Raw genomic sequence first — 13457 nt, 5'->3', positions numbered from 1 at the left:
ACTTGCATGTCGATGAGTATGACAACCGGCAGGAGCCATAGGAGTTGTCTTTATTTTTTGTATGACCTGCGTGTCATTGAGAAACGCCATGTAAATTACTTTACTTTATTGCTAAACGTGTTAGCCATAGTAGTAGAAGTAATAGTTGGCGAGCAACTTCATGGAGACACGATGATGGAGATCATGGTGTCATGCCGGTGACAAGATGATCATGGAGCCCCAAGATGGAGATCAAAGGAGCTATGTGATATTGGCCATATCATGTCACTATTATTATTTGATTGCATGTGATGTTTATCATGTTTTTGCATCTTGTTTACTTAGAACGGCGGTAGTAAATAAGATGATCCCTCATAATAATTTCAAGAAAGTGTTCCCCCAAACTGTGCACCGTTGCGACAGTTCGTTGTTTCGAAGCACCACGTGATGATCGAGTGTGATAGATTCCAACGTTCACATACAACGGGTGTAAGACAGATTTACACATGCAAACACTTAGGTTGACTTGACGAGCCTAGCATGTACAGACATGGCCTCGAAACACAGAAGACCGAAAGGTCGAGCATGAGTCGTATAGAAGATACGATCAACATGAAGATGTTCACCGATGTTGACTAGTACGTCTCACGTGATGATCGGACACGGCCTAGTTAACTCGGATCATGTTATACTTAGATAACTGGAGGGATGTCTATCTAAGTGGGAGTTCATTATATAATTTGATTAGATGAACTTAATTATCATGAACTTAGTCTAAAATCTTTACAATATGTCTTGTAGATCAAATGGCCAACGTTGTCCTCAAATTCAACGCGTTCCTAGAGAAAACCAAGCTGAAAGACGATGGCAACAACTATACGGACTGGGTCCGTGTTGGGGAACGTAGCAGAAATTCAAAATTTTCTACGCATCACCAAGATCAATCTATGGAGTAATCTAGCAACGAGGGGAAGGAGAGTGCATCTACATACCCTTGTAGATTGCTAAGCGGAAGCGTTCAAGTGAACATGTTGATGGAGTCGTACTTGTCGTGATCCAAATCACCGATGATCCTAGTGCCGAACGGACGGCACCTCCGTGTTCAACACACGTACAGCCCGGTGACGTCTCCTACGCCTTGATCCAGCAAGGGGAGAAGGAGAGGTTGGGAAGACTCCATCCAGCAGCAGCACGACGACGTGGTGGTGATGGAGGAGCGCGGGACTCCAGCAGGGCTTCGCCAAGCACTACGAGAGACGAGGAGGAAGAGAGGTAGGGCTGCGCCAAGAGGGAGAGGATCTCGTGTGTCTTGCAGCCTCCAATACCTCAAGTATATATAGGGGAAGGGGAAGGGCTGCGCCCCCACCTAGGGTTCCCTCCCTAGGGGTGGCGGCCACAAGGGGGAGAGGGGGAGGCGCACCTGGGGTGGGCCTTAGGGCCCATCTGCCCTAGGGTTTGCCCCCTTCCCCTCTTGGGGCGCCTTGGGCCTTGGTGGGAGGCGCCCCAACCTACCTAGGGGCTGGTCCCTTCCCACTATTGGCCCATGTAGGCCTCCGGTGCTGGTGGCCCCACCTGGTGGACCCACGGACCCCTCCGGTGGTCCCGGTACACTACCGGTGATGCCCGGGACACTTCCGGTGGCCAAAACCATACTTCCTATATATCAATCTTTACCTCCAGACCATTCCGGAACTCCTTGTGACATCCGGGATCTCATCCGGGACTCCGAACAACATTCGGTAACCACGTACATACTTTCCCTATAACCCTAGCGTCATCAATCCTTAAGTGTGTAGACCCTACAGGTTCGGGAGTCATGCAGACATGGCCGAGACAACTCTCCGGTCAATAACCAACAGCGGGATCTGGATACCCATGTTGGCTCCCACATGCTCCACGATGATCTCATCGGATGAACCACGATGTCAAGGACTTAATCAATCCCGTATACAATTCCCTTTGTCTAGCGGTACGATACTTGCCCGAGATTTGATCGTCGGTATCCCGATACCTTGTTCAATCTCGTTACCGGCAAGTCTCTTTACTCGTTCCATAACACATTATCCCGTGATCAACTCCTTGATCACATTGTGCACATTATGATGATGTCCTACCGAGTGGGCCCAGAGATACCTCTCCGTTTACACGGAGTGACAAATCCCAGTCTCGATTCGTGCCAACCCAACAGACACTTTCGGAGATACCTGTAGTGTACCTTTATAGCCACCCAGTTACGTTGTGACGTTTGGCACACCCAAAGCACTCCTACGGTATCCGGGAGTTGCACAATCTCATGGTCTAAGGAAATGATACTTGACATTAGAAAAGCTTTAGCATACGAACTACATGATCTTTTGCTAGGCTTAGGATTGGGTCTTGTCCATCACATCATTCTCCTAATGATGTGATCCCGTTATCAACGACATCCAATGTCCATGGTCAGGAAACCGTAACCATCTATTGATCAACGAGCTAGTCAACTAGAGGCTTACTAGGGACATGGTGTTGTCTATGTATCCACACATGTATCTGAGTTTCCTATCAATACAATTCTAGCATGGATAACAAACGATTATCATGAATAAGGAAATATAATAATAACCAATTTATTATTGCCTCTAGGGCATATTTCCAACAGTCTCCCACTTGCACTAGAGTCAATAATCCAGTTCACATCGATATGTGATTAACACTCAAGGTCACATCCTCATGTGACTAACACCCAAAGAGTTCTGGGTTTGATCATGTTATGCTTGTGAGAGAGGTTTCAGTCAACGGGTCTGCAACATTCAGATCCGTATGTACTTCGCAAATTTCTATGTCATCTTGTAGATGCAACTACTACGCTACATTTGGAGCCATTTCAAATAACTATTCTACTTGGAGCTATTCTAAATTGTTGCTCCATTATACGTATCCGGTATCTCTACTCAGAGCTATCCGGATAGGTGTTAAGCTTGCATCGACGTAACTCTTTACGTCGAACTCTTTGTCACCTCCATAACCGAGAAACATATCCTTATTCCTCTAAGGATAATTTAGACCGCTATCTGGTGATCTACTCCTAGATCACCTTTGTACCCTCTTGCCAAATATGTGGCAAGGCACACATCAGGTGTGGTACTCAGCATGGCATACCGTATGGAGCCTATGACAAAAGCATAGGGGACGACCTTCGTCCTTCCTCTTTCTTCTACCGTGGTCGAGCTTTAAGTCTTAACTTCATACCTTACAACTCAGGCAAGAACTCCTTCTTTGACTGATCCATCTTGAACACCTTCAAGATCATGTCAAGGTATGTGCTCATTTGAAAGTACCATTAAGCGTTTTGATCTATCCTTATAGATCTTGATGCTCAATGTTCAAGTAGCTTAATCCAGGCTTTCCATTGAAAAACACTTTCCAAATAACCCTATATGCTTTCCAGAAATTCTACGTCATTTCTGATCAACAATATGTCAACAACATATACTCATCAGAAATTCTATAGTGCTCCCACTCACTTCTTTGGAAATACAAGTTTCTCATAAACTTTGTATACACCCAGAAACTTTGATCATCTCATCAAAGCATACATTCCAACTCCGAGATGCTTACTCCAGTCCTTAGAAGGATTGCTGGAGCTTTGCATACTTGTTAGCATCTTTCAGGATTGACAAAACCTTCCGGTTGTATCACATACAACCTTTCCTCAAGAAAATCGTCGAGGAAACAATGTTTTGACATCCTATCTGCAAGATTTCATAATTAATGCAGTAATCGCTAATATAATTCCAACAGACTCTTAGCATCGCTACGAGTGAGAAAGTCTCATCGTAGTCAACTCCTTGAACTTGTCGGAAAACATCTTAACGACAAGTCGAGCTTTCTTAATGGTGATACTTACCATCATTGTCCGTCTTCCTTTTAAAATCCATATGTACCTAACAGCCTTATGACCATCAAGTAGTTCTTCCAAAGTCTACACTTTGTTTTCATATATGGATCCTCTCTCGGATTATATGGCCTCGAGCCATTTTGGAATCCAGGCCCACCATCGCTTCTCCATAGCTCGTAGGTTCATTGTTGTCTAGCAACATGACTTCCAAGACAGGATTACGTACCATTCTGAAGTAGTACGCATCCTTGTCATCCCACGAGGTTTGGTAGTGACTTGATCTGAAGTTTCATGATCACTATCATAAGCTTCCACTTCAATTGGTGTAGGTGCCGCAGGAACAACTCCCTGTGCCCTGCCACACACTAGTTGAAGAGACGGTTCAATAACCTCATCAAGTCTCCACCATCCTCCCACTCAATTCTTTCGAGAGAAACTTTTTCCTCGAGAAAGGACCCGATTCTAGAAACAATCCCTTATTGCTTTCGGATCTGAGACAGGAGGTATACCCAACTGTTTTGGGTGTCCTATGAAGATGCATTTATCCGCTTTGGGTTCGAGCTTATCAGCTTGAAACTTTTTCACATAAGTGTCGCAGCCCCAAACTTTTAAGAAATGACAGCTTAGGTTTCTCTAAACCATAGTTCATATGGTGTCATCTCATCGGAATTACGTGGTGCCCTATTTAAAGTGAATGTGGTTGTCTCTAATGCCTAACCCATAAACTATCATGGTAATTCGATAAGAGACATCTGTTGGGTTTCGTAGTAATTTCAAAAAATTTCCTACGCACACGCAAGATCATGTGATGCATAGCAACGAGAGGGGAGAGTGTTGTCTACGTACCCAACGCAAACCGACTGCGGAAGCGCTGACACAACATAGAGGAAGTAGTCGTACGTCTTCACGATCCAACCGATCAAGCACCGAAACTACGACACCTCCGAGTTCGAGCACACGTTCAGCTCGATGACGATCCCCGGACTCTGATCCAGCAAAGTGCCGGGGAAGAGTTCCGTCAGCACGACGCGTGGTGATGATCTTGATGCACTACAGCAGCAGGGCTTCGCCTAAACTCCGCTACAGTATTATCGAGGAATATGGTGGCAGGGGGCACCGCACACGGCTAAGGAATAGATCACGTGGATCAACTTGTGTGTTTCTAGGGTGCCTCTGCCTCAGTATATAAAGGACTAGAGGGGGGGAGGCTGGCCGGCCATAGGAGGCGTGCCAGGAGAGTCCTACTCCCTCTGGGAGTAGGATTCCCCCCCCCAATCCTAGTTGGAATAGGACTCCTTGAGGGGGGAAAGAGAGAGAGGGGGTTCGGCCACCTCTCCTAGTCCTAATAGGACTAGGGGAAGGGGGGAGGCACGCGGCCACCTTGGGCTGCCCCTTTCTCCTTTCCACTAAGGCCCATCAAGGCCCATATGGTTCCCGAGGGGTTCCGGTAACCTTCCCGGTACTCCGGTAAAATCCCGATTTCACCCGGAACACTTCCGATATCCAAACATAGGCTTCCAATATATCAATCTTTATGTCTCGACCATTTCGAGACTCCTTGTCATGTCCGTGATCACATCCAGGACACCGAACAACCTTCGGTACATCAAAATGCATAAACTCATAATATAACTGTCATCGTAACCTTAAGCGTGCGGACCCTACGGGTTCGAGAACAATGTAGACATGACCGAGACACATCTTCGGTCAATAACCAATAGTGGGACCTGGATGCCCATATTGGCTCCTACATATTCTACGGAGATCTTTATCGGTCAGACCGCATAACAACATACGTTGTTCCCTTTGTCATCGGTATGTTACTTGCCCGAGATTCGATCGTCGGTATTCCAATACCTAGTTCAATCTCGTTACCGGCAAGTCTCTTTACTCGTTCTGTAATACATCATCCCGTAACTAACTCATTTAGTTGCAATGCTTGCAAGGCTTAAGTGATGTGCATTACCGAGAGGGCCCAGAGATACCTCTCCGACAATCGGAGTGACAAAACCTAATCTCGAAATACGCCAACCCAACATCTACCTTTGGAGACACCTGTAATGCTCCTTTATAATCACCCAGTTACGTTGTGACATTTGGTAGCACCCAAAGTGTTCCTCCGGCAAACGGGAGTTGAATAATCTCATAGTCATAGGAACATGTATAAGTCATGAAGAAAGCAATAGCAACATACTGAACGATCGGGTGCTAAGCTAATGGAATGGGTCATGTCAATCAGATCATTCTCTTAATGATGTGATCCCGTTAATCAAATAACAACTCATTGTTCATGGTTAGGAAACATAACCATCTTTGATTAACGAGCTAGTCAAGTAGAGGCATACTAGTGACACTTTGTTTGTCTATGTATTCACACATGTATTATGTTTCCGGTTAATACAATTCTAGCATGAATAATAAACATTTATCATGATTATAAGGAAATAAATAATAACTTTATTATTGCCTCTAGGGCATATTTCCTTCAGTCTCTCACTTGCACTAGAGTCAATAATCTAGATTACACAGTAATGATTCTAACACCCATGGAGTCTTGGTGCTGATCATGTTTTGCTCGTGGAAGAGGCTTAGTCAACGGGTCTGCAACATTCAGATCCGTATGTATCTTGCAAATCTCTATGTCTCCCACCTGGACTAGATCCCGGATGGAATTGAAGCGTCTCTTGATGTGCTTGGTTCTCTTGTGAAATCTGGATTCCTTTGCCAAGGCAATTGCACCAGTATTGTCACAAAAGATTTTCATTGGACCCGATGCACTAGGTATGACACCTAGATCGGATATGAACTCCTTCATCCAGACTCCTTCATTTGCTGCTTCCGAAGCAGCTATGTACTCCGCTTCACATGTAGATCCCGCTACGACGCTTTGTTTAGAACTGCACCAACTGACAGCTCCGCCGTTTAATGTAAACACGTATCCAGTTTGCGATTTAGAATCGTCCGGATCAGTGTCAAAGCTTGCATCAACGTAACCTTTTACGACGAGCTCTTTGTCACCTCCATATACGAGAAGCATATCCTTAGTCCTTTTCAGGTATTTCAGGATGTTCTTGACCGCTGTCCAGTGATCCACTCCTGGATTACTTTGGTACCTCCCTGCTAGACTTATAGCAAGGCACACATCAGGTCTGGTACACAGCATTGCATACATGATAGATCCTATTGCTGATGCATAGGGAACATCTTTCATATTCTCTCTATCTTCTGCAGTGGTCGGGCATTGAGTCTTACTCAATTTCACACCTTGTAACACAGGCAAGAATCCTTTCTTTGCTTGATCCATTTTGAACTTCTTCAAAATTTTGTCAAGGTATGTTGTTTGTGAAAGTCCAATTAAGCATCTTGATCTATCTCTATAGATCTTAATGCCTAATATGTAAGCAGCTTCACCGAGGTCTTTCATTGAAAAACTCTTATTCAAGTATCCCTTTATGCTGTCCAGAAATTCTATATCATTTCCAATTAACAATATGTCATCCACATATAATATCAGAAATGCTACAGAGCTCCCACTCACTTTCTTGTAAATACAGGCTTCTCCAAAAGTCTGTATAAAACCAAATGCTTTGATCACACTATCAAAACGTTTATTCCAACTCCGAGAGGCTTGCACCAGTCCATAAATGGATCGCTGGAGCTTGCACACTTTGTTAGCTCCCTTTGGATCGACAAAACCTTTTGGTTGCATCATATACAACTCTTCTTCCAGAAATCCATTCAGGAATGCAGTTTTGACATGCATCTGCCAAATTTCATAATCATAAAATGCGGCAATTGCTAACATGATTCGGACAGACTTAAGCATCGCTACGGGTGAGAAGGTCTCATCGTAGTCAATCCCTTGAACTTGCCGAAAACCTTTTGCGACAAGTCAAGCTTTGTAGACAGTAACATTACCGCCAGCGTCAGTCTTCTTCTTGAAGATCCATTTATTCTCAATTGCTTGCCGATCATCGGGCAAGTCAACCAAAGTCCATACTTTATTCTCATACATGGATCCCATCTAAGATTTCATGGCTTCAAGCCACTTTGCGAAATCTGGGCTCACCATCGCTTCTTCATAGTTCGTAGGTTCTGTTGGGTTTCGTAGTAATTTCAAAATTTTCCTACGCACACGCAAGATCATGTGATGCATAGCAACGAGAGGGGAGAGTGTTGTCTACGTACCCAACGCAGACCGACTGCGGAAGCGATGACACAACGTAGAGGAAGTAGTCGTACGTCTTCACGATCCAACCGATCAAGCACCGAAACTACGACACCTCCGAGTTCGAGCACACGTTCAGCTCGATGACGATCCCCGGACTCCTATCCAGCAAAGTGTCGAGGAAGAGTTCCGTCAGCACGACGGTGTGGTGACGATCTTGATGCACTACAGCAGCAGGGCTTCGCCTAAACTCCGCTACAATATTATCGAGGAATATGGTGGCAGGGGGCACCACACACGGCTAAGGAATATATCACGTGGATCAACTTTTTGTGTTCTTGGGTGCCTCTGCCTCAGTATATAAACGACTAGAGGGGGGAGGCTGGCCGGCCAAGGTGTGGCGCGCCAGGAGAGTCCTACTCCCTCTGGGAGTAGGATTCCCCCCCAATCCTAGTTGGAATAGGACTCCTTGAGGGGGGAAAGAGAGAGAGGGGGGCCGGCCACCTCTCCTAGTCCTAATAGGACTAGGGGAAGGGGGGAGGCGCGCGGCCACCTTGGGCTGCCCCTTTCTCCTTTCCACTAAGGCCCATATGGTTCCCGGGGGTTTCCGGTAACCTCCCGGTACTCCGGTAAAATCCCGATTTCACCCGGAACACTTCCGATATCCAAACATAGGCTTCCAATATATCAATCTTTATGTATCGACCATTTCGAGACTCCTCGTCATGTCCGTGATCACATCCGGGACTCCGAACAACCTTCGGTGCATAAACTCATAATATAACTGTCATCGTAACCTTAAGCGTGCGGACCCTATGGGTTCGAGAACAATGTAGACATGACCGAGACACGTCTTCGGTCAATAACCAATAGCGGGACCTGGATGCCCATATTGGCTCCTACATATTCTACGAAGATCTTTATCGGTCAGACCGCATAACAACATACGTTGTTCCCTTTGTCATCGGTATGTTACTTGCCCGAGATTCGATCGTCGGTATTCCAATACCTAGTTCAATCTCATTACCGACAAGTCTCTTTACTCGTTCTGTAATACATCATCCCGCAACTAACTCATTTAGTTGCAATGCTTGCAAGGCTTAAGTGATGTGCATTACCGAGAGGGCCCAGAGATACCTCTCCGACAATCGGAGTGACAAAACCTAATCTCGAAATACGCCAACCCAACATCTACCTTTGGAGACACCTGTAATGCTCCTTTATAATCACCCAGTTACGTTGTGACGTTTGGTAGCACCCAAAGTGTTCCTCCGGCAAACGGGAGTTGCATAATCTCATAGTCATAGGAACATGTATAAGTCATGAAGAAAGCAATAGCAACATACTAAACGATCGGGTGCTAAGCTAATGGAATGGGTCATGTCAATCAGATCATTCTCTTAATGATGTGATCCCGTTAATCAAATAACAACTCATTGTTCATGGTTAGGAAACATAACCATCTTTGATTAACGAGCTAGTCAAGTAGAGGCATACTAGTGACACTTTGTTTGTCTATGTATTCACACATGTATTATGTTTCTGGTTAATACAATTCTAGCATGAATAATAAACATTTATCATGATTATAAGGAAATAAATAATAACTTTATTATTGCCTCTAGGGCATATTTCCTTCAACATCATGGTATGCATCATATCTAATAGGGTGCAGTTATGATGTTCGGACACACCATCATACTTATGGTGTTTCAGGCTGTATTAGTTGTGAAACAATTTCCACAATGTCTTAATTCTGTGCCAAACTCGTAATTCAGATATTCATCTCTATGATCATATCGTAGATATTTTATCCTCTTGTCACGACGATCTTTCAACTTCACCCTGAAATTACTTGAACCTTTCAATAATTTAGACTCGTGATTCATCAAGTAAATATACTCAACATCTACTCAAATCATCTGTGAAGTAAGAACATAACGATATCCACTACACGCCTCAGCACTCATTGGACTGCACACATCAAAATGTATTACTTCCAACAAGTTGCTTTCTAGTTCCATTTTACTGAAAACGAGGCTTTCAGTCATCTTGCCCATGTGGTATGATTTGCATGTCTCAAGTGATTCAAAATCAAGTGAGTCCAAATGGTCCATTTGCATGGAGTTTCTTCATGCATATACACCAATAGACATGGTTCGCATGTCTCAAAATTTTCAAAACGAGTGAGCCCAAGGATCCATCAACATGGAGCTTCTTCATGCGTTTTATACCGATATGACTTACGTGGCAGTGCCACAAGTAGGTGATACTATCATTACTATCTTATATCTTTTGGCATGAACATGTGTATCACTACGATCGAGATTCAATAAACCATTCATTTTAGGTGCAAGACCATTGAAGGTATTATTCAAATAAATAGAGTAACCATTATTCTTCTTAAATGAATAACCGTATTGCGATAGACATAATCTAATCATGTCTATGCTCAACGCAAACACCAATCTCGATGGTAGAGGGAGCGTGCGAAGCTTGATCACATCAAGCTTGGAAAAAAAACTTCCAACACATATCGCCAGCTCACCTTTAGCTAGTCTCCGTTTACTCCGCAGCCTTTTATTTCGAGTTTACTAACACTTAGCAGCCGAACCGGTATCTAATACCATGGTGCTACTAGGAGTACTAGTAAAGTACACATTAACACAATGTATCTCCAATATACTTCTATCGACCTTGCCAGCCTTCTCATCTACCAAGTATCTAGGGTAATTCTGCTCCAGTGGCTGTTCCCCTTATTACAGAAGCACTTAGTCTCGGGTTTGGGTTCAACCTTGGGTTTCTTCACTAGAGCAGCAGCTGATTTGCCGTTTCATGAAGCATCCCTTCTTGCCCTTGCCCTTCTTGAAACTAGTGGTTTCACCAACCATCAACAATTGATGCTCCTTCTTGATTTCTACTTTTGTGGTGTCAAACATCGCGAATATCTCAAGGATCATCATATATGTCCCTGATATATCATAGTTCATCACGAAGCTCTAGCAGCTTGGTGGTAATGACTTCGGAGAAACATCACTATCTCATCTGGAAGATCAACTCCCACTCGATTCAAATGATTGTTGTACTCAGACAATCTGAGCACAAGCTCAACAATTGAGCTTTTCTCCCTTAGTTTGCAGGCTAAGAAAATCGTCGGAGGTCTTATACCTCTTGACGTGGGCACGAGCCTGAAATCCCAATTTCAGCCCTCGAAACATCTCATATGTTTCGCGACGTTTCAAAACGTCTTCGGTACCTCAACTCTAAACCGTTTAACTGAACTATCACGTAGTTATCAAAATGTGTATGTCAGATGTTCGCAACATCCACAGACGACATTCGAGGTTCAGCACACTGAGCGGTGCATTAAGGACATAAGCCTTCTATGAAGCAATGAGGACAATCCTCAGTTTACGGACCTAGTCCGCATAATTGCTACTATCAACTTTCAACTAAATTTTCTCCAGGAACATATCTAAACAGTAGAACTAAAGCGCGAGCCACGACATAATTTGCGAAGACCTTTTGACTATGTTCAGGATAATTAAGTTCATCTTATGAACTCCCACTCAGATAGACATCCCTCTAGTCATCTAAGTGATTACATGATCCGAGTCAACTAGGCCGTGTCCGATCATCACGTGAGACGGACTAGTCATCATCGGTGAACATCTTCATGTTGATCGTATCTACCATACGACTCATGCTCGACCTTTTGGTCCTCCGTGTTCCGAGGCCATGTCTGTACATGCTAGGCTCGTCAAGTCAACCTAAGTGTTTCGCATGTGTCCCGAGGCCATGTCTGTACATGCTAGGCTCGTCAACACCCGTTGTATTCGAACGTTAGAATCTATCACACCCGATCATCACGTGGTGCTTCGAAACAACGAACCTTCGCAACGGTGCACAGTTAGGGGGAACACTTTCTTGAAATTTTAATGAGGGATCATCTTATTTACTACCGTCATTCTAGGCAAATAAGATGCAAAAACATGATAAACATCACATGCAATCAAAAAGTGACATGATATGGCCAATATCATTTTGCTCCTTTTGATCTCCATCTTCGGGGCTCCATGATCATCGTTGTCACCGGCATGACACCATGATCTCCATCATCATGATCTCCATCATCGTGTCTTCATGAAGTTGTCTCGCCAACTATTACTTCTACTACTACAGCTAACGGTTAGCAATAAAGTAAAGTAATTACATGACGTTTATATTGACACGCAGGTCCTAAATAAATTAAGACAACTCCTATGGCTCCTGCCGGTTGTCATACTCATCGACATGCAAGTCGTGATTCCTATTACAAGAACATGATCATCTCATACATCACATATATCATTCATCACATCCTTTGGCCATATCACATCACAAAACACTTGCTGCAAAAACAAGTTAGACGTCCTCTAATTGTTGTTGCAAGTTTTTACGTGGCTGCTATAGGTTTCTAGCAAGAACGTTTCTTACCTACGCCAAAACCACAACGTGAATTGCCAATTTCTATTTACCCTTCATAAGGACCTTGTTCATCGAATCCGATCCGACTAAAGTGGGAGAGACAGACACCCGCCAGCCACCTTATGCAACTAGTGCATGTCAGTCGGTGGAACCGGTCTCACGTAAGCGTACGTGTAAGGTTGGTCTGGGCCGCTTCATCCCACGATGCCGCCGAATAAAGATAAGACTAGTAACGGCAAGATAATTGACAATATCGACGCCCACAACTACTTTGTGTTCTACTCGTGCATAGTAACTACGCATAGACCTAGCTCATGATGCCACTGTTGGGGAACGTAGCAAAATTCAAAATTTTCTACGCATCACCAAGATCAATCTATGGAGTAATCTAGCAACGAGGGGAAGGAGAGTGCATCTACATACCCTTGTAGATCGCTAAGCGGAAGCGTTCAAGTGAACGGGTTGATGGAGTCGTACTCATCGTGATCCAAATCACCGATGATCCTAGTGCCGAACAGACGGCACCTCCGTGTTCAACACACGTATAGCCCGGTGACGTCTCCTATGCCTTGATCCAGCAAGGGGAGAAGGAGAGGTTGGGAAGACTCCATCCAGCAGCAGCACGACGGCGTGGTGGTGATGGAGGAGCGCGGGACTCCAGCAGGGCTTCGCCAAGCACTACGAGAGACGAGGAGGAAGAGAGGTAGGGCTGCGCCAAGAGGGAGAGGATCTCGTGTGTCTTGCAGCCTCCAATACCTCAAGTATATATAGGGGAAGGGGAGGGGCTGCGCCCCCACCTAGGGTTCCCTCCCTAGGGGTGGCGGCAGCCCCCAGATCCCATCTGGGTGGTGGCCACAAGGGGGAGAGGGGGAAGCGCACCTGGGGTGGGCCTTAGGGCCCATCTGCCCTAGGGTTTGCCCCCTTCCCCTCTTGGGGCGCCTTGGGTCTTGGTGGGAGGCGCCCCAG

The sequence above is a fragment of the Triticum urartu genome, chromosome 5A (genome assembly GCF_056163025.1).
Source record: "Triticum urartu cultivar PI428250 chromosome 5A, HENAU_Tu73, whole genome shotgun sequence".
NCBI lineage: Eukaryota > Viridiplantae > Streptophyta > Magnoliopsida > Poales > Poaceae > Triticum > Triticum urartu.
The sequence above is the reverse complement of the archived record's forward strand: the minus strand, read 5'-3'. Positions refer to the sequence as shown.